This window comes from Ambystoma mexicanum, chromosome 11, assembly GCF_040938575.1.
Source record: "Ambystoma mexicanum isolate Mex_15411 chromosome 11, UKY_AmexF1_1, whole genome shotgun sequence".
NCBI classification, from domain to species: domain Eukaryota; kingdom Metazoa; phylum Chordata; class Amphibia; order Caudata; family Ambystomatidae; genus Ambystoma; species Ambystoma mexicanum.
This window is the reverse complement of record NC_090934.1, coordinates 117,674,525-117,699,593: the sequence shown is the minus strand read 5'-3', so window position 1 is coordinate 117,699,593 and position 25,069 is coordinate 117,674,525.

Below are 25,069 nucleotides of genomic sequence, written 5' to 3'. Positions count from 1 at the left end.
ATCAACACACTCTGGGACCTCGCAGGGCACAGTAGAAAAGACACAACACTGGCACATTCTAGAGGGCGACTGGCTAGAGCCCATTATGAAACCAGACGAGTGCCCACATTAGAACCTGAAGACATATGCACAGACGTAGAGGATGAAAGGGAGCCTCTCCAGATCAGGCAATACCAGAGAATGCCAGAAGGGCAACATATTCACTAATGCCCCATTAGAAAGGGGAGGGACAAGGCCTCAGTATGTGCCCTGGAATCATACGGACAAGGAAAATGTCAAATGCAGATTACCCTCATTGAGTGCAGGAGCTGGGAAATGGATCTATGAAATGGAGACACTGACAGCAGGGCACAGGTTGGCAGTGGGTGACTGTTGGTTTCAATCTAGTGTGACAAATCTGATGAAATTTCGAAGAGGGCGGGGTTGCCAGGGGTAATGATACAAACATAGCACATGACGGATCGCCCTTCAGAAATTGCAGAGCAGCAGTGTGGCAAGCACTGTGGACATAATACCCAGGCACGTCAGATATCGGGGCCATTACATCACGCAAAATGCGTGAGGATGAAGACCCTGTTCGATACATTCAGCAGATTCAAGAGTTTGACTGCCTTGAAACCCGAGAGCCGTGGGACAAAACAATGACAATCTTTTATCATATCTTAGTGTAGGGACTCTCAGAATCTGTACAGAAGAGTTTGAAGAAATGTGTGGGGATGGAAGCAAAGGGATGGCCAGAGATACAGCTCATCATAATACACCACTGTAGATTGTGGCAGGAGAAGGCTAAACAAAAGACAGAGGAAGGCAGACGAGGCCAAGTCAGTGCAAAATAAATGATCAAAGTATGCCATGGAAGGGGCAGTGATAACCAAACCCACCCATCAGGCACCAACATCACAGCAGCAGTGTCAACAATCACAGCAATACGCACCGCCCATGGTAGGAGGGTACATGGGGCGGGTTCCAGCAGGGGTTCCGAGGAAGTGGAGATTTTGAAGGGGGCGTGGCTTTGGACCACAAATGATCACAATCAAGGGGAGTTTCGGGGATACAATCAGAAGATGCAGCAGGTGCCGTGAGACTTTCCAGGGGGCTTTCCAGGACATGGGAGGGAGCCATCACAGTGCTGGACCTGTGGGCATTTAGGACATATTTCAAGAACCTGTCATTTTGGGGGAGCACAGCAACATTGGGGGGGGGGATCAGGGACAACAAGGGGCACAGGGAGATTATTATGCCCAGGGCCAGCAGCAACAAGGGCAGATACAGGGCTCATACTAACAAACACCACAAGCACAGACACAGGCGCCAAAATTGACAGCACCCTTACCACAGTACCTGCAAGCATCACAAACAAGAGTGAGTACACAACAGTTAACACAAATACAGGACATTGACACAACGAAGCCCCTGGACACAGTAGCAATGGTACCAGTTAGATGGCTGGGAGGGGTGACCATGTTGGGGACCAACCCTTTCACAGGGAATGGAACGTCGTTATACCCTAAATAGGACAGCCCACAAATGAAACAGCCCAAACATTGAGGGAAATGCAATGATTCTTGGGTTGTGCAATTCCTGCAGAGCATGGGTCTTTGACTACAGCACATACACTAGACCACTCCTGACTGCACTTAAAAGAGGCTCAGAAGGGAACAAAGACACTACAATGGACCACAGAGATGACTGAAGCATTTGAGGAATTGAAATTGGCCATATATACCGCACCAGTGTTAGGGACCCCTCACTACAAGAGAGAGTTCTTCCTGTTCTCCCACACTGACGAGGTAGTGATGAAAGCAGTACTGACACAGAAAACTAGCATGGGCCATAAACCAATTGCTTACTACAGTGTTCAGCTTGACCCAGTGATGAGGGGACATTATCCGTGGGAACAATTCTTGGCAGCTGCAAGCTTCGCAGTAGAAAGAGCATCACTGGTGACAATGTGGTGCATCACCACTCTTTACGTGGAGCACGCCCTGTTTGCGATACTGCATAAGCTAAAGAGCACACTGACCACGCAGAGATCATCAGGGTATGAGGTCATACTATCAAAGGTAAGACTGAGGATAGGGCGCTACAAGACAGTAAACCCAGCCACATTTTTGGCCAATGTGTACCAACCAAGGGACTGGGCCCATGACAGCACAGCAAACATAGAGCAATTCAGTGAGACACGCAAGGTGGAGGAAGATGTACTTGCAGGGGAGAGGTGCTGTACATTGACGGTTCATCGACCATTTATCAGCCTGATGGGATCAGAAGGAATGGGACTGCTGTAGTGAGAATGAAAGCGGACAGGACGAGTGAGGTAGTTGTGAGCGCACGGTTGCCATCTCATTACTCAGCACAAGCAGCGGACGGAACTAGTGGCTATTATACTGTCCCTAGAGCACAGTGTAGGGACAGGTGTGACAATATATTCTGATAGCGCATACGTCACATGAACAGTACATTCTGGACTATTGCGATGGCTCAGGAGGGGGTTCAGGAGAGCAGATGGGACCCCGGTACAGCACGCGCTGCTGCTAGGAAAATTGATTGAAGTGATCACATACCCGCAGGAGCTAGCACTTGTGAAGTACCAGGCACACACGAAAGGGGAAGATGCAATCTCAAGGGGAAATGTAGCAGCAGATTATGAGGCAAAATGTGCAGCGTATTTTGGAGGGCTGTTGGACCCGGGAGGGGGGAGAAACATGGTGATGAGAGAAGGGTACAACTACCTACCAGAAACTCATATTATGAAATTGCAGGGAGCTGCACCATCAGAGAAAAGGGAGCTCTGGGTGAAGAGAGGATATTCCATGTCTCCAACAGACGCCCTGTGGCGACAGAATAACACAGGGAAGTGGTCATGCCATTAGCTCAACTGAAAACAGCACTTGCACGGCTACATTACCCAACATACACATGAAAAGAGGTCATTGCTGCACGTATTGGAGAAACATGGTTTTGCCCGAATTTAAATGAACATGTAGCCAATTTCATTAGTATCATGTCTGACCTGCCAGCAGTTCACGGTTGGACACACTCCGAGAGTTGTGAGAAGAGCCATACCCAGACCCGAAGGCCCATTTCTGCACCTCCATGTTGATTATGTCGACATAATCCAAGTGTGTGAAGGATACCGCTACATGATAGTGGTTTTCTGCCCATTCTCCAGGTGGATAGAGACTGTGCCCTCTTCACATGCTGATGCTCTTAGAGCAGCGATGTTTCTGGTATGGGAAGTATTCTCACGATGGGGCATCTGAGGTCCTCCGGTCTGACAATGGCCCTCACTTCACCAATGAAATGTTCCAACATATCACAACCCTGCTAGGAATCAAACACAAATTCGCCTGTGCTTACCAACCGCAAGCAAATGGGGTGTGTGAACGATGCAATAGCCTCCTGAAGGAGTGCATTGACAAAACTCAGTAGAGCACCAAAAGGAACTGGCTTCACTGGCACTATTTGAATTGTGCAACAAGCCAGGATTCTATCACCATTCAACATCCCACGAGGTGGTGACAGGACGGCGCATGCATCTCCAACTGGCTCCTCCCACTAGGCCATTGAAGGATTGTGAGAGTAGTGCAAAGGTAGTTGGTCAAGAGATGTATGAATATGTCCCTTCACTGGTTTCTAGCGCTTCTTTTATCTCTCGCCAGATACAGAGGACCCAGGTCAGGCCTGACAACGAACAAGTAAATTTAGATGATACAGAACCAGAGACTGCAACAAAGCATTCAGTGCAAGTAGGAGACTTGGTTCTCCTAGAAAGCTTTTTTAGCCACTGGAATGCGCCTAGATTCACCGGACCTCACCTAGTTCCCAAGTAGCCGACATACCTACAGAAATACTTGTGCAAATAGATAGCTGAAACACATTGCTTGTTTCCTCTTCTCTCACACACGCAGGTCGTGAATTAGTAACTGACTATTTCTGCACCATGACAGCTGAAACACTGCGATTGTTCTCTTTTTCTCTCACACATGCAGGTTGATGCGTATGTTGTTAGAACTATGTAGCGTTATCCTAATGTTACCTCCCACTGACCATCCAGAAGCATTCTCTAATCAATTTGTCCACCCCATAAGAAGGCCCAGACGATTCAGAGCCCGAACACCTGAAGTATTTTTCGTGGTATTTATAGAGCATCTGGCCCAAGCATTTCCCCAACTTGAACACAGTACTTTCCCTGTCCTACCCATGTTGACAGACCCCTCAATAAGAAAGGTCTGGGAGATGTTTATTTTTGCAGTAAGTGATTATTGAGTTCGCGGAGCTTGAGAGTACTAACAACTAATGACACAATAACACTTTTCTTGCGATTTTCAGGCAGGCAACTTTATCGTCTCATCAGCTGCAAGGACTAAGCAGCGTAAGTGGGCCTGATGGATAAAATAAACTTTGTTTTAACCCTTGTGTGTTTACTGATTCCCACTGGAGTGTTGGGCCTCATAGTATGGCAGCTTTATTTTGCAATGCATGCTACCGCTGTGTTCCCCTACTAACATTTCTTCCACCCAAGCAGGAGGCACTACCATGTCAGTTGGCAGAGGAGACACTGCTGATAAGGTAAGAAGAGGTAGCAGACATGAAAGGAGTTGACATGTAGTTCACAGACACAACACGATGTAACAAACAACATGTGTTATAAGCACATGTTTAAAGTTGGTAGGGACACCACCGGGGAGAGCTGTTATGTCTGCTCCTTAATCCCCGCCATGAGTGCCTCGAGAACCTTCATTGCAACAGAAATACCGGCAGCCCAGGCGCAGTGCTTCATGTACCTCGCAACGTTTCAGACACAAGGCCAGCTCCAGGGGAAGCCAGCCACCTTAAGATGGATGTCAAAAGCCCCTGGACAAGAACAAAGGAGATAGGATGAGAGCCCGGCTGCTGTGAGAGTCCACAGATCTTGATCTATGGATGTGTATACATTAATGACGGCTGGGAAGATGGAGTAGTGAGGAGCAAGGCAATGACCTTAACCAACGCACCAGTGAACAAAATGACAAGTGCTTGAAGGAATGGGATAGGAGTGCAAAGCTGGTAACGTGGGTGGAAAATGAAGTTGGACCAATGCCAATAATTTGCTTGAAGACAACGGCTCTGTGTTACCAACACAATGGCGATGAGAAGGTTTGGTGACAATCTGGGATGCAAGGCGATTGAAACTATCCTGGCCATGGGAGCAGGAACAGCCATGCTGATGGATCAATATTGGGCATGCAGGTCTAAAGCATATGAGATTCTGCCACTAAATTGGGGAGGGGTATGCTCCCTGGTACACATCAACATGCCTTCATTGGTGGTACCCAAGAAAGACGTAAAGCTTTATGACTTCCCAAGAATGGAAAACAATAAAAGGAAGAAGAGGTCATTGGAAGGAACACCACCAGTACAAGTAGAAAAGACAGACAAGCAAAATGGACCTAGAAGAGTGAAGAGAGAGGGAATTATTTCTCAGGGAAATCAGAGGCAGCATTGGACGAAATACCAGTAGAACACAGACTGTTCAACAGGACGCAAATGTTCTTAATTTCTCTGATACCTGGAGTACAGACATGCACAAATGCCAAAATGGTTACAAATAACCAGCTGGGAGTTGATGGTAACCATAAACATGATAGTGAATGGGTTCAACAACATAAAGGAAGAACTCGGAGCAACAAGATTGGTGGCACTCCAGAACAGATACATTCTGGACCTCCCCACAGCAATGGAAGGAGGAGTTTGTGCAGAAATCGGGAGTTCCAGTTGCACATTCATACCTGCCAACGGTGAAGATAACAGAACGCTTTCAGACGCTGTTGCACAATTGGTGCAGATGCATGCCAAGGTGGAGGTTGAAGCACGTGGGACAGGGAAGGACAAGCGTTGGTTTGCAGACCTATGGTCATTGTGGTTGGCAGATGGATTGAAGGGGATAGTTGGAGCACTGGCACTAGGAGCAGCATCCCTTGTGGGATCAAGATCTGCATTGGAAGATGTAAGACAACAGCAGAAGAAGCAATAGGAATGCAAATACTGATGAATGGGATGTGAGCACAGGAGGAGCAATGTATGACATTGTGAAAGAAAGAGACAGACTAAGGGAGACAATAACGATGAGTGACCTGTTTCCGACAGGGACAAAGGTGGACAACCCCCATGACCCAAGGAAGTATGAAGGGAAGTGGGTTTGGTGGTGCAACCCTCAAGCAGCATGTGCATGCATGTACTGGTCCTTTGATAATCACATAAATTATTATTCCCATTTGAGCCCCCTATGGGGGCTCAAATGGGAATGGGGAAGGGCCTTGGTGAATGGGGAATTACCGCCCCGCCAACCTTGGAATGGGGTGCTAATTCCCCCATTCACCAAGGCAGAATCGGTAAAATACCGGCGGCAACCATGGCGCTAATAGCGCCATGGTTACCGCCGTCCGTGTAATGAGGCCCATAATCACGCACCCAAATACATGACGAACACCTGCATACAGTTCTCTAAGTTAGAGGACTGTTACACATACACACTGCCTTCGCCTTTATTATTTTGCCATTAGCTTGGCTACAGCAATATGGAAACCACAAGAAGCAAGAGATCCTGTGTAAATGTTTGCAAATGCTGATGTGCAAATAACCCTATGGAACTGCAGGAGCACCCGAGGGACCTGACAGAGCCATACACAACTAACCTATGGATACTATAGAACAGCAAACATGCTAGGAGCCATGCCATGGTTCAGGCAAATCACAAGTAGGCCACAAACATCTCAGTGAAGGCTGAGCTGAGCTGAATACAGCACGAATACAAGAGCAAGCCATGTGGGACAAGGGCCTGCTTCCAAGGTCGCCATGATGCAAGTGGAATTCCTTTCCATGAACTGCAGGAACACCGGCACAGGAGATACAAATAATTCCCCACAAATTCAGAGCTGCAGAGCTCAGAAACACGGTCTCTGGACACATGACTGACCAAGATGATGATGAACCAAAACTAGCAGCTGGGAAAGCAAAGCAGTCTCACGCAGCCAGACAATAGCTTGCAACAAAGTTATTACAGATAAGCTGAGTATTGCATGATGAGAACGAGCACTCTCATAGTCTATGGTGGTTCACACATGTTATAATGGAGACACATAATTGTCTTTATTACCTTGAAAGGGTACATTTTGAGCTGAGAACCGACTTGTGTCCCAGGCCTGGGGGCAACAGCTTGGCCCAATCACAGATCAGGACCCTAGGGGTGGGTAGCGATGGGAAAGAACCAATCACTAGATCCTCACACTGTAACATTTGTCAGGGATGAGCCAGGCTAGCCATCTGACATGGTAGAACCAATAGCCTAGCTGCTATAGGGACCTCCATAGGTGGACTACCACCTAACGCCCAATCACAGGGTGTGAAAGGTTTTCTGGAGAAGGACCCAGGTTGTGATGTTACACTGACGCCATGTCACTACAAAACTGGCCTGTGAGCCAGAATTCTCTAAGATGTGCCTGTATTTTCTCTTCATGTACTGATCCCTGTGGGTGTTGGCTGTAATAATAACAGTTTGAACTTGCTATCTGTCTGGTCCTGCGTTCCTTTTGGCAAAGGGAAGGGTGTAAGTATTCCATGAGTTCTGGGTTCACAAACTCCTATAACCCCTCGATCTGCCTATCCTAACAGTGGAGTAGCAAGACGGCACAGGTTACACAAAACTAGAGAGGTGTTTAAGGGAGAGGTTGTCGGAGGTAAAACACAGAGGTTGTGGGGGCCTCTTTCAGCTGAGATGAGATGCCTACCACCAGGGATTTCACTGCCAGTTCTGCCGCAGAGGTGGGGTGTGGGAGTTGGCAGGGCCCTAGTCCCAGTCGTTTCTTTTTGTGCCTCCATGCTTGACACAAGAACCCTGTGGTCTTGCCCAAAACCGTAATTGCACAATGGTCACCAGTATGTCTCTGTCTTCCCCCAGGAAAATACCAGCCCCAGTGGAAGAAGAGTGAGCAACTGGCCCAACCAGGAGAGACAGATATGTTAAGGTGGCAGAAAGCTGCCTATGCGATCAGGGACCCACTGGTGACTACACCAAAGAGTTAAGCACAGATCACACCACATCACAGAACAATGCTAACACAGACAAGGACAAGACTATTGCCTGCCATCTGGCTACCAAGGACGAGACTGCTACCGGCTACCGGGCGGCAGAGTGATCCGGTTTTGAATCCAGAATCTTAAGTGCACCGGAAGCATTTATATGAACTGAGACTGTTAGTTGTTATGGCGGACCACCATTGCCGAGATCCGGCGCACCAATGCATCATAAAGGTGTAAGGCTTAAGCCCCCATTTATGCCTTTACTCACCTGTAACACCTCCCAGGGGGGAAAGGAAGTCAGTGAATGGGCTCGGGAAACCAGGTGAGTGAGGTAGCTAATGGAGGGGAAAGGGAGAGATAAAAAGGAGGAACAGGAAGGTGTAGGTTATTCAGGTGAGGTTGAGGAAGGAGAAGGAGGAAGACGAACAGAACAGGCAGAGGAAGGACAATCGAGAAAGTTGCGGAGAAGAATTACTGAATGTGCGTGTAAACTGAGGTATTGGTTAGCGATAGAAAGTGGTATTCGTTGTGAGTGTTCATGGAAGGTCTGAGGGTGAGACTGACAGCAAGCGGTGCATGGTAAAGTGAGGGGAAGGGGAAACAGAGGGTAATTGGGGTAGTAGTAGAGTGGAGAGATAGGTAGGCGTAGGGGGGAGGGATGGATAGTAGTAGTGCAGAGAGGGTAGCAGAAGTGAGAGGAGATAGTAGCAGAGAGTAGTGGGGTGTTGTATAGTAGAAGAGAATAATGGTGGGGGTAGACCGTAAGGAGGAAAGGAAAGAGCAACATCAGAGGAAGAGAGTAGGAAGTGAAAGGGAGAAAAGGAGAGACAGTTGGTGTAGAAGGAGGGAGGAGAAAAGAGAACAGGGGAAGAGTTAGGAACACGTATGGAGAGGAGCAGGAGGGTGTGGAAATTAGAGACCAAGTAGAGCATGTGTGTCTGAAAGGCACCCATCAATAAAAACTACCTTTGCACATCTTAGTTCAGGGACTATGTAGATTGTTGTAGAAAGATCAAACCCTTCAGTCCGCTCTCATTCCGGACCATAGTGCAGGCCCTTGTGGTCTAGCACATCAATGGGGAAATGCTCTCCTGACAGGGCTCCCCTAAAGGCAGTCCACCATGCTGCAGCATGACTTACTACAGGAACACGGATATTTGACCAAATAACCCCCATCCTCCCAAACCACATTGGCTTCTTCTCTAGGCCAGGAAACTGATCAAGACTGCATGTATCATCTGCAAAGCAGTCCCAATTAGCACACCAGCGTAGCTAAACTCCACATATTATCTGGTGGCACACACTCCTCATGCAGCTTATCGACCACCCAGCTTGATTTACTACTTGTCTGCAAAGAGAGGACCCACAAACAATCCTCCTCTTGTCATGCACCCACCCTCTGCATCTCCATCCCGGTGTCGGCTCATAATGCCCCCACAAGTCTCCAATTTCTCAAAATATGTCTCTTTCAACACCTGCCCAAGGGCCTATTCCAATGGTCGCACATACCGACTCACGGACCTCAACTTACAGTACTCTGCTACTGTTAAAGGATGCCAGCCCAAATGCTGGCTACCCACACTCTGTACAGCACTCTGCTGCTCTCGAGCTAGGTGGGGGTTTTAAACAATAACATCAATGAATAAAATAAATTGTTCCAAGAGGGAGTTAGTGAGATAAGACGTTTGCCTTTAGGCCTTTGTCCGTTATACAGCAATTAGATGGCATGGTTTCCCGATCTATAGCAACAAGCATGGGGTTGAGGGGAACCTGTGTCAGGGACGTCCTGCCCATTCCTAGGTTAGATAGAGAAGGACCGCCCATAGAGAGTGCCTTGACTACAAATCAACTAAAAAGCCTTGAACCATTTTAGGGAGTTGGTGTGTTCTTGAGACCATCTGTGACATCAGACAACCACTAAGCCTGATGGGTGTGATGGTAGAGTGGGTGGTGGTACAAGCAGAGGTCAAGGTGTCAAGAAAGTGGATCTACAATGGAGAGCGCAGGAGGTGCATGAAAGGTTCAACTAGGCATGAGACACTTGCACCTTTTAAAAGAAGTAGATGAGAACAGGATATGGAAAACCAGAGTCGGGTCCTCAAGACAGAGCGGTGCAGATGGCAACCTAAACAGTCTGTAGAGAAGCTCAGGTGGCAAATCCTCTTGGCGGAAGTGCAGACCACTTTCCACCTCACCGAGCCATGGCTGGCATCACAGCCCATGCCTAATTAACAGGCACATGCAGAGTCCCAAGAAGATGTGGTCTATCAGGAGTTGAGGAAAGAAGAAGAGGATCTGAGCCTACAGCTTAAGGGGCTAAGGGAAAAGTGTGAGGACTCTAAAATAACTCCAAGATTGGCCAAAGACTGAGAATGGAGAAAGCCCTTTAGGACGGGTTACCTGCATTGAGGGGTACGGAGCCCAGAGGCGGTTCTCTTGAACTCGGAGACTTCGTTTTGGAGCTCAGGGACTTTATTGTTGAACACAATTAGATATTATCCTGTGAATTGTTGAAGAGGACAGTCACAAACCCTCACACAAGTCTGACCAAGACAATTAACAACCTGATGCAGACATATTGTGGCGTTTCATATGTGGTGTTAGTGACACATCCCTCCTCCGAAACAACAACAAAAAAATGCTGGAGGACTAGGTCAGATTGTCATGGAGGATGAGTAGCGGTTGGGAGAGTGGGTGATAAAGTGGGTGCCTACAGTTTCTTTTGTTATTGCGTTTACACTACTTTCGGTAGAATTGAACACAAATGTTAATTTCATCAACGCTTCCTGACATCCTATTGATGCACTAGCCAGCCTCATTCAGTCTCCCTTTCCTTTGGGAATGGCAAGGATCTCTGCCATGAGCAACAAGTATGCATAGGTTCCTGGGGTCATGCCCGTTTACCACAGACCTATGATCACCTCATTGGACCAAGCAATACATTGTGAATAAGAACAACATTTTCAGGGGTGGGGCCATGTATAAATTGGTCTATCTTCAGGATGGGGTGAGGTGACACTACAGTCATTGGCGCTTTCGGGGGGTTTTGTTTTGGGGGAGGGGCATAGTATTGCTTGGCCTATGTAATAGAAAGGTTCTGGCATGTCTATTGTGCCTGGTTGACCCCTGCCAAGTGGCCCGGACAGCAGGAGAGTGTCCCTGGTATCCTCCACATTCTGCACCCAGGCCCATCATCCACCGGACCAGGGAGACTCGCGCAACTGCCTGCAGAGCCAGGTAGTCGAGTGTGCCACAGCATGATGCCGATCTTCACTCATCAATGCCACGAGATGGACACCAACAGCAAACGAGTATTGGCAATGCCAACAGTTTGGCCATTTCTGTAGACATGGGAAAGGCACTTGCCAGGCACAGCCACAGTGGCATTAACTTACCATCGATGGTAGTTACTGCTAAATGGGCATCTAATAGCAGTGCCTGGCAAATGCTTAATACTTATGCACAAGTCAAAACTGTTGGCTTTGCCATTGGTTGTTTTTAACAGGAATATAGTGAAGTTCAGCACAGTGCTTATAAATCGAGTGGCTGAAGGCAGACCTGGTTATGAAATGTGTATTACACCAGTAGCACGCGTTTACAACTCCTATTACGTCACCAACACACAGAAGACTGCTTTGAAAAAACACTGGCAGGCCCTTTGATTGCAAGGTTTCATGGTAAGGCTTGATTAAAGCAAGTGCAAAGAGTTCTCGCGAGGAGGTGTTTTGGGCAGGGAGGGAATGGCCATATGGAATAGCATGCCCATGTGCAGTCCATGGGTGCGTTAATAACCAAACAATACCAACCAGCTTTGTGTCCCTCCGCATATGCCAGTTCTCCTCATCTGGACTCTAATGCAAACGTTTTGCCTTGGACCCAATAGCTCAAACTAAAAAGGAGTAGTACAATAAGGCCATTGATCAATGCTTCCTTGCCCTCCACCTAAAAGATGTGTCCCCACCATCATGCCACCCCTCTACCCCTTCCAAGTCCCACCAACCTGCCCGCTTTCTCCCTCTACTCTCGCTTCACGGCTGAGACTTTTCAGCAGTGCCATGTGCATTAATCGATTTGTATGCCGACTGTCTAGAATAACATAAAATAATGGTGAAAAATTAAGGGCGATTCTAGATGCAAGGAATGGCCCCCGCCACTCTGCCCCCCAGATGTGTTATCTGGGAATGGAACTGTGATATAGTGGCCTACTTATGGGCTGTTTTCCTCTAGAAACAAAATCATACATTTGTGAAAACTTGCCTCCCTCCTCCTGTTCACTGCATGATCTCTTTAATGTTGTCTAGGAAATAATCTGGGCTTCCTAAAACAAATGGTTAGATGACCTGTAAGATCACAGGCAATGGGATGCCATACCTCTACATCACTGCAAGACTGCCAATATGTCTCTGCATGAGTGTTCATGTGATTTTACCAATACCAATGCAATGAACACCGGTTACCAAGGCATTCAAGACCCTTTGCATTGTCCACAAGGCCTTCTGGGCCTGGGACCAAAACCAAAATATCTCCAGCTTTCTCTTCTCAATTATCTCCCTACACAAGCTCTTCGCTCTTCCACCTCCAACTCCTTGAGGGTCATTCGCTTTTCCAAGCAAAGCGCTGGAGGCAGTACTCTCTCTTTGGCTGGTGCCTCCCTCTGGAACAGATTCCCTGCCTCTCTGAAACTTGAGCAGAACCATCTCAGGCTCCGGAAGCTGCTCAAGACCTTCCTCTCTTTGATTCTACCTTCTCTCTTCCTCTTCCCTGCTGATCTCCTGTCTCTCACTGCATTGGTAACCTGGCTACCCTCAGAACCTCGGCCCCAGGTCCCTGCCCCCCCAGTAGTACACCTGCACTGCCGCTTGGCAACACTACACTTTGGGGCTATATCGGTTACCCTATAGTTCCCTTACCTGCACTTTCCAATTACCTGCTGCCTGCACTTAACCCTTGCACTGCCACTTAATGGCTGCACTTCCTTTAAAAAAGAAAAATGTTTTATCACTTTGTTTGTGTTTTGTCCATTTTATGTCCTGCACTTCTCCCCTTTTTCCCCTCCCTGCACTTGCACAATCTCAATGTCACCTGGCCTAGTAAGATCATTGTCTTGTTCCCCCCCTTGTTCCCTTCCCATGCCTCGTCACCCCTTGAAACACTTGTGTATAGGCACGTTATAAATAAAATATATCCTACTACACCGATGTAAAAAGATAGATCAAGCTACTGAGATCCCAACGACTGTTGCAGGCAGTGTCATGGAAACTCTTGATTTACACAAGTCTCATTAGAAAAGTTGAAAAGGAGCACGCTTCCCAGAGCTAGCAATTGAAATGCTGCCTCAAAGAAGATGTGTATGGTAAAATAAAATAGGTTCTTAACAAAGGATTTTAGATCTCGTCGCTACCATGGAAGATTTTCTCCAAGTACTGGTGTAACACCAAAAGGGACCTGATGGCCTCAACAAAACAATGCGCGGGAGCTGGTTTGCTCTGGTCAGCCACTAGGAGCTTGAAAGCCATGCACTATGGCAGGAGGCGCTATGCACATGCAAAATAGCATAGCTAGTAGTGTTCTGTATATGAATGCTCCCCTTTTATACAATCTGGGAATAGCCCAGGTGCTTTCCTAAACGCTTCACGTGTTCAATGACGGTAGGCACCGGCAATAGCATGTATGTGCTGGCCGGGTGCCCCAAGGGCTGGGGGAAGTAGGGGTGCCTTAAGAATCCGCAACTAGGACCCAGAGGCGGCATTTGTTCTCAAAACATGTGTATTTGTTGAGCACAATGTTCACCCCAATGCATCAGAAGATCACAGCTCCAGGTATTGTAATGTCAAAGGATCACAGCTCAAGATGACCTATAGCATCACAGAATCACGGTTCAGTGACAGCGTGCACTCTTCCATAGGGCGGCCGTGGGGTTATTTCCTATCAGCTTGTACAATGCAAATGCTGATGTTTATTTTCTATGTTGGGCATATGGTGTATAAATGTCTGCGGTCCTCTGGACCTCGAGAGCTATTGCTGCATCACTTCTTAAAGAGATTGATGCTACACAGGCATCCATAATCCCTTTGTGAAGGCAGGGATAAAATGGCGGCTGGGATAAAATGGCGGCCGGGAAAAAGTGGTGGCTAAGGGTGGTCACAGTATCCGTCTCTTCCTTTGTTTTGAGGGATTCCTTCCAGAAGCTTCTTGTTAGGAATGGACATGTTTCTTGTGAGGGATTAGCAATTGGGGACGGCACTTTTGATGGTTGGAAATGTATATCTGTACGAAGCTTGGCAGGAGGCTGGTTCTACACATTGAACTGTTCATCCATGTGCCGCAGGGAAGCAAGCCTCAGTTTACACAACATAGTTTGTGCTGTGAACTAACAACTTCTTTTTGACATGGCATATGTATCAAAGCCCCCTCCCTGTTCCGTGGGTAAAGGGTGAGATGGCCTTAAGTGTCTGGTGCCACAACCCTATAGGTGACGGGGCGGGGGGTGGGGAGAATCACCTGGCCTGCTCCCACTATTCCCCAGTAGGCTTGCCACTGGATGCTAAGCAATTCCCTTCACCTTAACTTCTAACGTCTTGCTTGGCAAGACCACCTGAACAGCCATTTCTCCTACTGAGCAATGAGCCCCTAGATAGGCACCAGATATTATGGATAAGACCCCCCCCCCCCCAGTTCCTGGAGTGGTCGTGGCGAGACAACCGGATGTCCTATGGGTAAGGCGGGGTCACAAAATCCCACCTACCAAAAGAAAATAAAAGTAGCGACACAGAGCGGCAAAAATTGGGACAGTCGAGACAAAGGCCTAGAAATGAAATAAGAAAGAACAGGTTCTCACAGCGCTCAGTCCTGTGAGAATCAGCACCGCGATGTGCAGTGTTTTGCCATAGCTACACTTATTCAGTGCACAGGCAGAATGGAAACCCAACATGGTGGCTGGCCTAGGTCTCGCCCATGGTTCAACAGGAGAAGGGGGCGCCAAAAAGCCCAATTTTCCCCCCCTTCAACCAATCCAGCCTTGAGTCTAATAACCATGAACAGATGAATAATATCAAGCAGGGGAAGAGCCTGGAGGAAGGGCCACGCTTCTAAAAAAAAAAAACCTGCAGGTTACTGCCTAGTATTGTGGGCGCTAGGAGCAATACTAGAGATTGCTGGAGGAGGAATGAGGCGGGTGGAAAGGAAAGGCCAGAAGGTATGAGGAGTACAAGGAGGAGATGGAAAGAGAACGAGAAGAGCAGTGTGGAGGAGAGGAAGAACATCAGCTGGGCTGCAGGGAGTATTAAAGAAGGAGAGGTTGGAGGAGGATATATATAGTAGCAGGCGATAACAGCAAAGAGGATGAGATGAATATTCTGAAGGATGGGCTTGAGAAAAGGCTAGGAGTGTCATACAAAGGAGGTTGGGAGTGACATAGGAGACGCAAAGGAGAGTCATAAAGCGGTTAAGAAGACCATATGAGGGAAGCAAGGAACATAAAGTAGGGAGATGGAGGAGACATCTACACAGAGTAGGGGAGGACCAGTAAAGAGGCGGCGGCGGGAGCTGCAAGCCTGACCGGGGAAAGTTGAGGATGTAGAAGTACTTGGTGGAGCATCAAGGAGAACCAGGCGGTGATAAGGCAGGAGAGTATTGGACAGAAGAGGATAACATTTGAAGAGGAGAGCATATAATTAGGGGACATCTCATTAGGCATGAGGACATTGTGACTTGAGGAGGCGGACAAGAACAGGTTATTGGGGTCTCGAGCCACGAGCCCTGCACCGGAAGGGAGAGATGGGTCATCAAACCCAGTCTATAGTCCAGCCTACTTGTGGGAGCTCTAGGGCCCATCTTTCTTTACTCATCCCTGCCTTCTATCACGCCCAGTCACTAATATGAAGGTCTGCAAACAGCACAAGACCAAGGTGGAGGGGTCTCCTCAGTATCCAGAACATGGAGCAGCACACCTAAACTAATGGAACCAGACCCCAAGAAAGAGGGGTGTGGACTCTTAAGCCCCCCCCAGAGCGTGAGTGGTTGAGAACTGACAATATCCCAGGATGGGATCCTTGGATTAAGGATTACAAAAACCAGAGACTTTTGCGCTGAACTCGAGAGATTTTGGTAATGAAACCTAAAGGGGATGTACCTCATTTGGTTAAAAGTTCCTACGTTGGTCAAACCTTTGCAATCAACCCTAATAAACCTGTATCTGTTACAACCCCAGTCATCTGTGCCTCACTCTGTGATTCTACTCAGCTTCATAAAACATAGAATGTTTTCAGAAAAATATTACATATAGAACCTTGATGTTAAAACAAATATATCTGCTTCAGAAAGTGCATATCTCCATCTAAGAGTGACATGATGAGACAATGCTGTGCATGCAGTGAAAGACATGGATTATCGTGGAAGTCTCCCTCAAAACAAGAATTGGGACTGACAGCACTCTAAAGTTTGTTAGTACATGGAGCACATCTTCTAAGCTTTAGTCTGGTTTATAAAAGGTTACAGTGCAGGATCATGAGACCTTCCACGCGGGGGACTCCTAACCCAGTATGAAGCTGATCCAAAGCCTCAGATCATAGGGGTTTGATCGATGCACATGTATCGACAGAGGAACAACATGCACTGTACCCAAAGTTGAGGGTTTCATACTTGGTTGAGGTGTTCACGTTCCAAAACAAAGACCCTGCAAGGGACTTTGGTTTATGCAAATTTACTTGTGACTCAATCACTGCAAAATCAAATCAATTGCATCTCGTTAACAGAGTCAGCAGATTAAGCAGTGGATTACTTCTCTCATGAAGAGCGGGTGGAGTGGTGGATTTCAAATGTCTTGCAAAACAAAGGGGCGACTCACCAGAATTTACAATAATCCAGAAGATTGCAGTTATACATTTGGTTGGGAAGGCTATTGCATCGGTGAGCTGCAAGTAGTATGGGTAGACACTACAGCGATCCACTTGACATCAATAGTGAGAAATGTAGCTCCTCAGGGGTTTGGGGTTCGGAGGGTTGCAGGTTTAAGGTTTTCCGGCCAGCGGTAAAGGTGGGTGGAGTAAGCATGGTGCTGGACATTCTTTGGGTGGCACTGGCTCATCCGGTATTAAGCGTTCACAGGTATGCGTGCATCAGTGGTTCCTTTTCCAGCATCACTGTTTTGAATTATTGGCCATGAACCTCGTCCCTCTACATCAATGTTCAAGCAATTCCTTTATTTTATGAGAGGGGCTGCAAATGCTTTGCTCTACAACTCCCATTCGCCCCAGCCAACATAGACAACGGTGAGGGGTCATGGCAAACATCTGGAGAGCAGCAATTTCAGACCAATGGTTTACCAATTGTCAACACCATGGGTATTCTGAATATCACGCTGAGAACCATCCATTCAAAAGACGTAGGAATAGTCTGGCGAGAGGCATGAAAGCTGCTCGAGCACCCCTATATGCATTTCATTTCTAAGTATCAGGGACATAGGTGGAGACTGGAGTTCTGGTATCCCAGATAAAATGATGGATGTTTGGTGACATTAGTTCTCGGCTCCTCCATAGAGAACTATCAGTATTCATCAGATTTCCAACCCATCAAGAAGTAGATTACTAAGAGCAAAAAAGAAACTCAAGTGGGCAAAAGAAAAAAAAAGTAACAATCTTTGGACACAAGAACATGAATTACAGGTTAACCAAATTAGACATTGGTTGGAGATTATTGGGCAGTGTAGACTTAAAGGAGCTCAACTATCAACCCGTGTGTATTTGCCAGGCAGAGACCGGATCTTTGTATCACATAGCAATACATGGCGAAATCCAGTGGTTGACAGTAATGATCACACCAATGGAGGGTCTGTATGCACAAGTGGCAGGGCAGGCGGCTCTCCAAGGCTGTCTTTTCCTAATCACCAAGGCTGTCCTGGATGCCTCAGCAATGATGCACGGTCTGTGAGTTAAAGTCATTGATTAGGAATTATATTCAGGTTTCGAGACCCTGGACTTGTTTTGAGAACGCATTGCTGGAGTGGAGGGAGGCAGGAACATATTTTTCATGGCTATGTGTAAACACTTAGGCAACTATTTACATGACTGGACATGGAGAGCTCACACCTGTGTGCCTAGTGTTAAATTACAGGCCCTACAAGGATTTATTAGGAAATGTAGAGGGTCAGAGGAGACTGCACGTACTACTTCCATGAACAACGTAACAGTTTGCCCGCCAAGGATGCGCATGGATTTTGCTTGGCCATGGCCAAGATGTTCATTTGATAACGATTCCATGTGGTGTACAAGAACCTGTTTAGCATGGACACCTGGATAATGCTCCCTCCTTCAGGCTTACCATCAATGGAAGTGGATGTTGCGGACTCGCGCCATCGCCTTTGGTAATGAGGTATTTGGTTCTCATTCTTCTTCATGGGATTCATACCTTTAATAAGGCCTGTCTGAATATGTACATTGCTGCCAGAAGGCCTAATGGTACTAGACAGGTTACTCCAACCTCTCTTACGTTCAACGCTAATTTCTATCATAGCAAAGCACTGTGCACCCAAAGTTGTCCAACAAGGACATTCTATTCATCTGGGAGAGTGGAAGCATATACCTACAATTCTTTGTGGCACTGCACTCACTATCCCAGAACCTAGGACTGTGTTATCGTTGCCTCTGCTGATTGATTTTCCATTCGCTTTCTCGTCCGTCCCCCTCCCCCCGCCTACAATTGTCTTACTTACTTGTTCAGGCACACTAATGAATCTTTCAAGTAAACCTGAACCGTGATCGTGCCTCATGGTCATTTTTACTATTTTCTGCAAGCGTTCCGTTCCACCCCCTCTGTCCTCCCAACAAGTGCCTACCACCAGCACTCAAAAAGGAAACGCAGACTACTCCGCTATTCGTGCCTGCCTGCCTAAATGTATTCCTTATTCTCCCAGAGGGCACTCACATAACTCTCAGAGAATACCATATCAGAGCAGCAGCCGCCATGACTGCCCCCTAGATATCTCGACCCTGACCAATAGCAGTCAACGACAGAGCAATGACACAGCCAGAAAGAGGAGGCATCATTAGGAAGAAGAGGCAGGTTTGCCTGACCTGCCGAAGCCTACCCCACTCCTTCCCTCCTTCCCCCTGGACATTCCTCATAGCATGCTCCATGCTCGCCCGTGGCCCAGTGCATACCCCAAAGCTCATCGCAGAGTAACAACTCAAATGACAGATGCTACATCAATAACATTTCACAGAATGTGCTATCCACGAACCGTGTGTGTGACCATGGCCCGCTGTGCTGTTCTCTGCAGTCACGCTCTTGCGGTCCTTGCCTAATGTAGCCCCCCAGCCTACTTGTGTGGCATTTTCCGGTACGTGTCCATGTCCCAATATGCTTTCTGAAATTTCATTCTTGTGCTGCACATGCAATTTGCGATCTAGCCTTTGGCTAGACCCATTACCTGCCTGAAACCATATTGATGTGTCCCATCAGTCTCGAGATGGTACCAGATTATGACCTTTTAATATGTATTTTCTGCCAACCCGATTATGGCTTTCGCCCCCGGCTACACGGATTCATATTGACTTGTCCTGCCAGCCTTGCACTGCTCTTACCTCCCGGATAATGACCTTAGTATATGCAATCATACCAACTTGATTCACTCATGTCTGCCGGCATACCTGACGTAGCCGCGACACCACGAGGCAAGGCTTTGTCAGAATGAGCACTCATCCTTATTTTGCCCGTCATGTCTGCCTGCATACCTGAACTAGCCGCGACACCACGAGGCAAGGCTTTGTCAGAATGCGCTGTGAAGAATCCTATGGATTCCTCAGTGAAACTCTGCCTCAAATCTCCTCCCGGTTGGCCAGGCAAAGGCAGACTCTTCCTGACTCTGGCCTTGGTGGTGGTGTACTGCGGGAGGATCGCCTGGGAGGAGATGGGGCCCAGGGTGGTGAGATCATCGCATGGGATGAGACATAGTATTTGTCCTCTGAAGGAAAGTGCCTTGCTGGACTTCCAAAACAGGTAATGCCATATTGCCATTATAATGTCCCTGATCCACTTATAAGATCTGTAACCCATGGTACAAGCTCTGTTACAGCTGAGCAAGCCTTATTAATAGAGATCATTACAAGGTATCTCAGGATGAACACCCTCCTTACTCCCCAAGGTATAATGCGAAGTTAATTCTAACAGTCCATCCTTTAATAATTTTAAGGGAAACACATCCCCCCTTAAAATGTACTCAAATGCTACGATAACTAACTTTGTTGAAAGGGAATACAAGTCCAATAATCCCAGGAGTACTGGGACGAGGAAGAGGGCTGCAAAGGCATGCAGTTGCAGGAGTTGCAATTAAGCCTAACAGCACACACATGAAGGAACCTTGGAGGCATAAAATGCCCCCTCGGGTGCAGGCAATAGGAGGGAGAGAAAGGAGTTGGAACTGTGACTGGAAAGCAATCTGTAGCAGCAGAAGGAATATAGCACGGGGCTGGTTAAGCAAGCAGAAGTGTGAGAAAAAGAGGGATGTCGGAATGTGGAGACAGCAGATTTTCCCTGCTTGTTCTCAGAGGGTCCTGGGTCCCCGAAACTCAGAGGCTGCGCAGCAAAAGACGTGCAGGAGAGCTGGTTTCCCCATGTGAACCATTGCTGTGCAGAGACCGTGCTGGAGACTGAGGTGGAGAGCAGTTGTCAAGCCGTGGGTCTTGGTAGCGAGACGGGCTCCATAAGGGTGTAGCCGGACCAGAGGCACTTTAACAGAGGAAGGGTGTGCGTCACCTAAGAAGCAGTACAAGTCGTGGAAACAGTGCGTCCCGCAGAGCAAGTGTTAGAGAAGCCAGTGAGTGAAGCACAGCGTTCTAATACCTTGCACAATCATTGCTGGCAACAGTATCCAGTTCCCTATTCACTCGCACATGAGTTAAAGCGAGTAGAAGTTGTTTGTTGAAGCTGAAGTCCCTGAATAACGGAAATGTAGCAGTCTCATATAATATGGAAGTTCTTTTACTCATGTAGAAAGCAAACGTTATTGTTCAACCTTTAAAAGACTGTTACTTTCTGCAGTAGTGGTTGTCTGTCATTAAGTGAGAAGAATGAACGCTGTAAAGACCATTACCAAATACCTAACCTTGATAACATCATTGTTGAAACCTTTAACTTGTGAATAATGCATCAAGGAGTGGCTATGTGTGCCTAATTGTGATTCCCAAACGAGGTCTGAACTCTGTCCTTCACTTTCACATGGGAATACAATTCAATACCAATCTTTACAATCTTGAAACCTTGAAAACTACATTAAGAAGTGGTTGTGTGTGCCTAATAGCGATTCCTGAAGCTAGACTGAATTCTTTTATTTCCTTTAACGCGGCATAACTTTCATAAATAATAAGTTAAAATATATATATTACAGAAGAGAACAAGCATTGCCCAAGCCAAATGTCTCCCCATTGTAACAGTGAAACCAGCCTTTGGCAAAGTTAAAAAGCAATCTAACTGTACTGTGAAGTTATTAACAGTTCACCTGGCCCAAGATACAAGTGTTCAAGCAGTACCTGAAGCTAAGAGAGCGGTACAGGTCTTCTGGGTAATTACTTGGGCTGATACCCGGCAGAAAGGTGGAGGTAAAATTGGGGAAGGCAAACTGGCTGCTTGTAAAGACTATTTTGAAGTAGACCCAACCCGTAGTGCCAGAGACTGGGGAAGCCAGAGTGAAGTGAGTCTTAAAGGCAAACCCAGATTGTTATTGTGGCAGACAGACGAGAGGCAAATAGGCTGCCCCTTTTGAAGAGAGATATTCAGAGGAAGAGTGCCTTGCCTACTTGAAGGTGTTGAAGTACTTTAAAGTGTATCATGTCGAAGCCTGTCTAGGAGTACAAATCACTCAAGGGTTGGTAGTAATCCAAAGTACTGAAGCAGAGATAGTATATCTGGGTGTCAGTAGATGTAACACAGTAGTAGTTTAAACAAAGTGGAATACTGTGTGGCAAAGGTGACTGTTCTCATGGTGAAATCATCCTGACAAATATACCATGTGCATTCTAAAAACGATATCTAAAGTAATATTAACTTAACTAAGAACCATTTATCTTTGACAATTGTGGATATTGCATTTCTTATTGAACTGTGGCAAATCTTCTTGAAGAGCTGACTAAGCATCAAGGTTGGGATTACCATTGGTGCTATATGCTGGAAGTGGAACGTGGATATTTCACCCAGGAGAAGAGATTTGTAATCAGTTGAACCTTGGTTAACAAACTTGACTTTGAAACATAAGAACTATTTGAGACATTTCTTTCTTTGGTTGAACATTAGAAGAATTGACTTTGAATCCTGGAGAAGGGAAATTACCCAAAACGTTAGAAGGTCATTCCGAAATTATGAATGTTGTTCATGTCATGTTGAATTGCCACATATTTTCTCTGTGCATTTGTTCTTTAGTGTGAGGGACAGTTATCCTGTGTTAGAGTATTTGCCCTTAGCTTTGGGTAGGAAGGGAAATCCTCAGCAGAGTAGGGACAGCAAGGCCTTTTTGATATTTTATTTGAGAATAAAATGGCAGGTTTTGATAAATCATCAAACAGTTGTCCGCCTCGCATTACTGACCCCTCACAGCGCACTCCTACTTATTTTGTCATTCATGTCTGCCTGCATACCTGAAGTAGCCCCCCGCACTATGAGGTGAGGATTTGCCAGAATGTGCACTCTAGATATACCCATATGTCTGTGACCCTTGTGTGGTCTTGAATCTTGTGAACTATGCAATTGCACTTAATGTAACTAGCGTCTAGATGCCCGAGGGCTTTGTGTGCTGCTAAAAATGTAAAAATAAATAAACTGTGTACCAGAAACCAAACCCCGGAAAACCATACGGGAGGATTGGCGTGGGGAAAACCAATGGGAACCAAGTGGCAGAACAAAACAAAAGAAGAATGGGTATAAAAACTCTGTTTGCAGAAAAGAGAGTGGAAGGTGTTCTGATGAGGTGATGTGGAGGACGTGAGACCAGGCGTTGGAAAGCCGAAGATTATGTAATGAGGAGTTTGTGTCTGGGTTGCATAAAAGTGCAAGGTATTGCGTGTGTGAGAGGTACCAATCTTGAGGGTGCAGTGGATAGTAAGCATTTCTGTGAGAGAGCGAGAGTAGAAGGGGGAAGTTAGATTGTGGTGTGTGCGAGTACTAGAATGAAAGTGGGAAGTGAGCGGGAGGAAGTAGTAGAACAGAGTTAAGAGCAGCAGGGTAGGTTGGAGAGGAGGGAGGAAGGTAAGAGGAAAAGGGGATGGAGAGTGAGACAGGAGTGAGAAGAACTGGAGGAGAGGGACAGCAAGAAGGAGAGAGGAAACAGAGGGAAAGAGGAGAGGTATGATCTGAGGGAGAGAGGTGAGACAAAGGGGAGGTAGTAACATAGAGCCTAGTAAGATCAAAGGGGGGAGGAGAGGGAGGATAGGGACAGGAGGAGGGGGGAGAAGAAGGGTGAGAGAGAGAGAGTAGACAAAGAAAATTCAGACATAACGTCATTGGAAACTCCAGAGCTAGGAACCTTAGGATTTCTCAGAAGGAGACATAACCACAGCTACAGCCTTTAGGTCCTCCCTTAGAGGTAGGCTAGCTTAGATAGTAGGACTTTCCTGGCAATAATCTCAGTTCACTGGAGAGAACAGAACGAGGGACGCCTGGGCGACGACAGAGGAAGCCCACCTTGATGTAGAGGGATATACTGCGGAGTCCCCTTAGTCTGGCCATCCTGTGCGCTCTCAACTCATACATTCTGAAAATAATAATTTACAAATAAACCTGGTATTGTTACACTGGTCAGTGTATTTTAAAAGCCATCTGTGACATTACATCATCAGGATCAAGCTGGTCAGATAGCACATCGAGTTTATCGCTCGCCCCCGATATCTGCGCACATCCTGCTGTGGCAGGTTCAACTCCGACTTTCATCCTTCCGAGGTCGATAAACGGAGTACCACTATTTAGGATACTAATATCTTTTGTTATTTCAGCGCACCAAGAACCACGGGTGTGCAGCGCTATATTATCATCCGAATCTTATTCTGTTTGCGACTCAGCTGCAGTGTTGCCCGTTTAGAGTGGCGGTACTGCTTCAGTGAAGGCTTCAGACGCAGTCTCAGCCCATAATGCTGTATCGTTATCAGTGAGCGCCGATGCAGAGACGGAGCAGCAACCATCTGCTTCTGCTCTCGAAGGTTATGCGTCTTCTTTTCAGTGCAAATACCATTTGCACCCATGTAGAGGACGAAGCAGTGATTAGGTGAGTTCTTGTGTACAGTAATATTTATTTCTTGGCCATATTAACAAAAGAAAATAACTCACAGCCAAGGTATCGCGCTATCTTTTGAAAAAGGTGATCGTGAGAGGAACGAGAGATGAAGTTACAGAGTAATCTTTTGTTCAAGGTTGTTCTGGCCCCTTTCTACAACTGTGCTACATGGTGAATCCTTGTTTAGCGCTATCATTTTGCTATTAGTTTGTATGCATGTGACTAATGCACGACACTGCTGGTTTTCTTGCTTTTTGGTGTGAATTGCTGTCCTTTTTGCTTCTAGGCTAACATTTTGCATACCAACTTCTTGACAGCCTTTGAACAAAGAACAGACTTTTGAACTGCACCTGGTATCCTGCATCAAGGGCTTTTCTGATCAAAGTGAAATAACAGGTTTTTCAAGATGAATCCTTTTGTTTCTGATGCGGACACCCGTAATAACTGCTGGAGCATCGAACTGGTCATGAATCAGAGGGTCCTAGTGCTCGCCCTTGGACAGAAAGCAAGAATGCTTTGCTCCATGTCACTTGGCAATATGCCTGTATGCAGAATGTGTCCAACTGCTGGATCTGTGCCCATCTCCTGCACATAAAAGATGGCACCATCACTTACAGTTGGGAGACATCTGCAATTATTCGGGACTAGTTTCCAGATCCAGTGGCCCTAACCATTCTTCTGGTCATTGATCATAGATGGGTATGTCAGATTTTCTGATTTGTCGTCCTTATGATCATATTTAGAAGAAACATACTG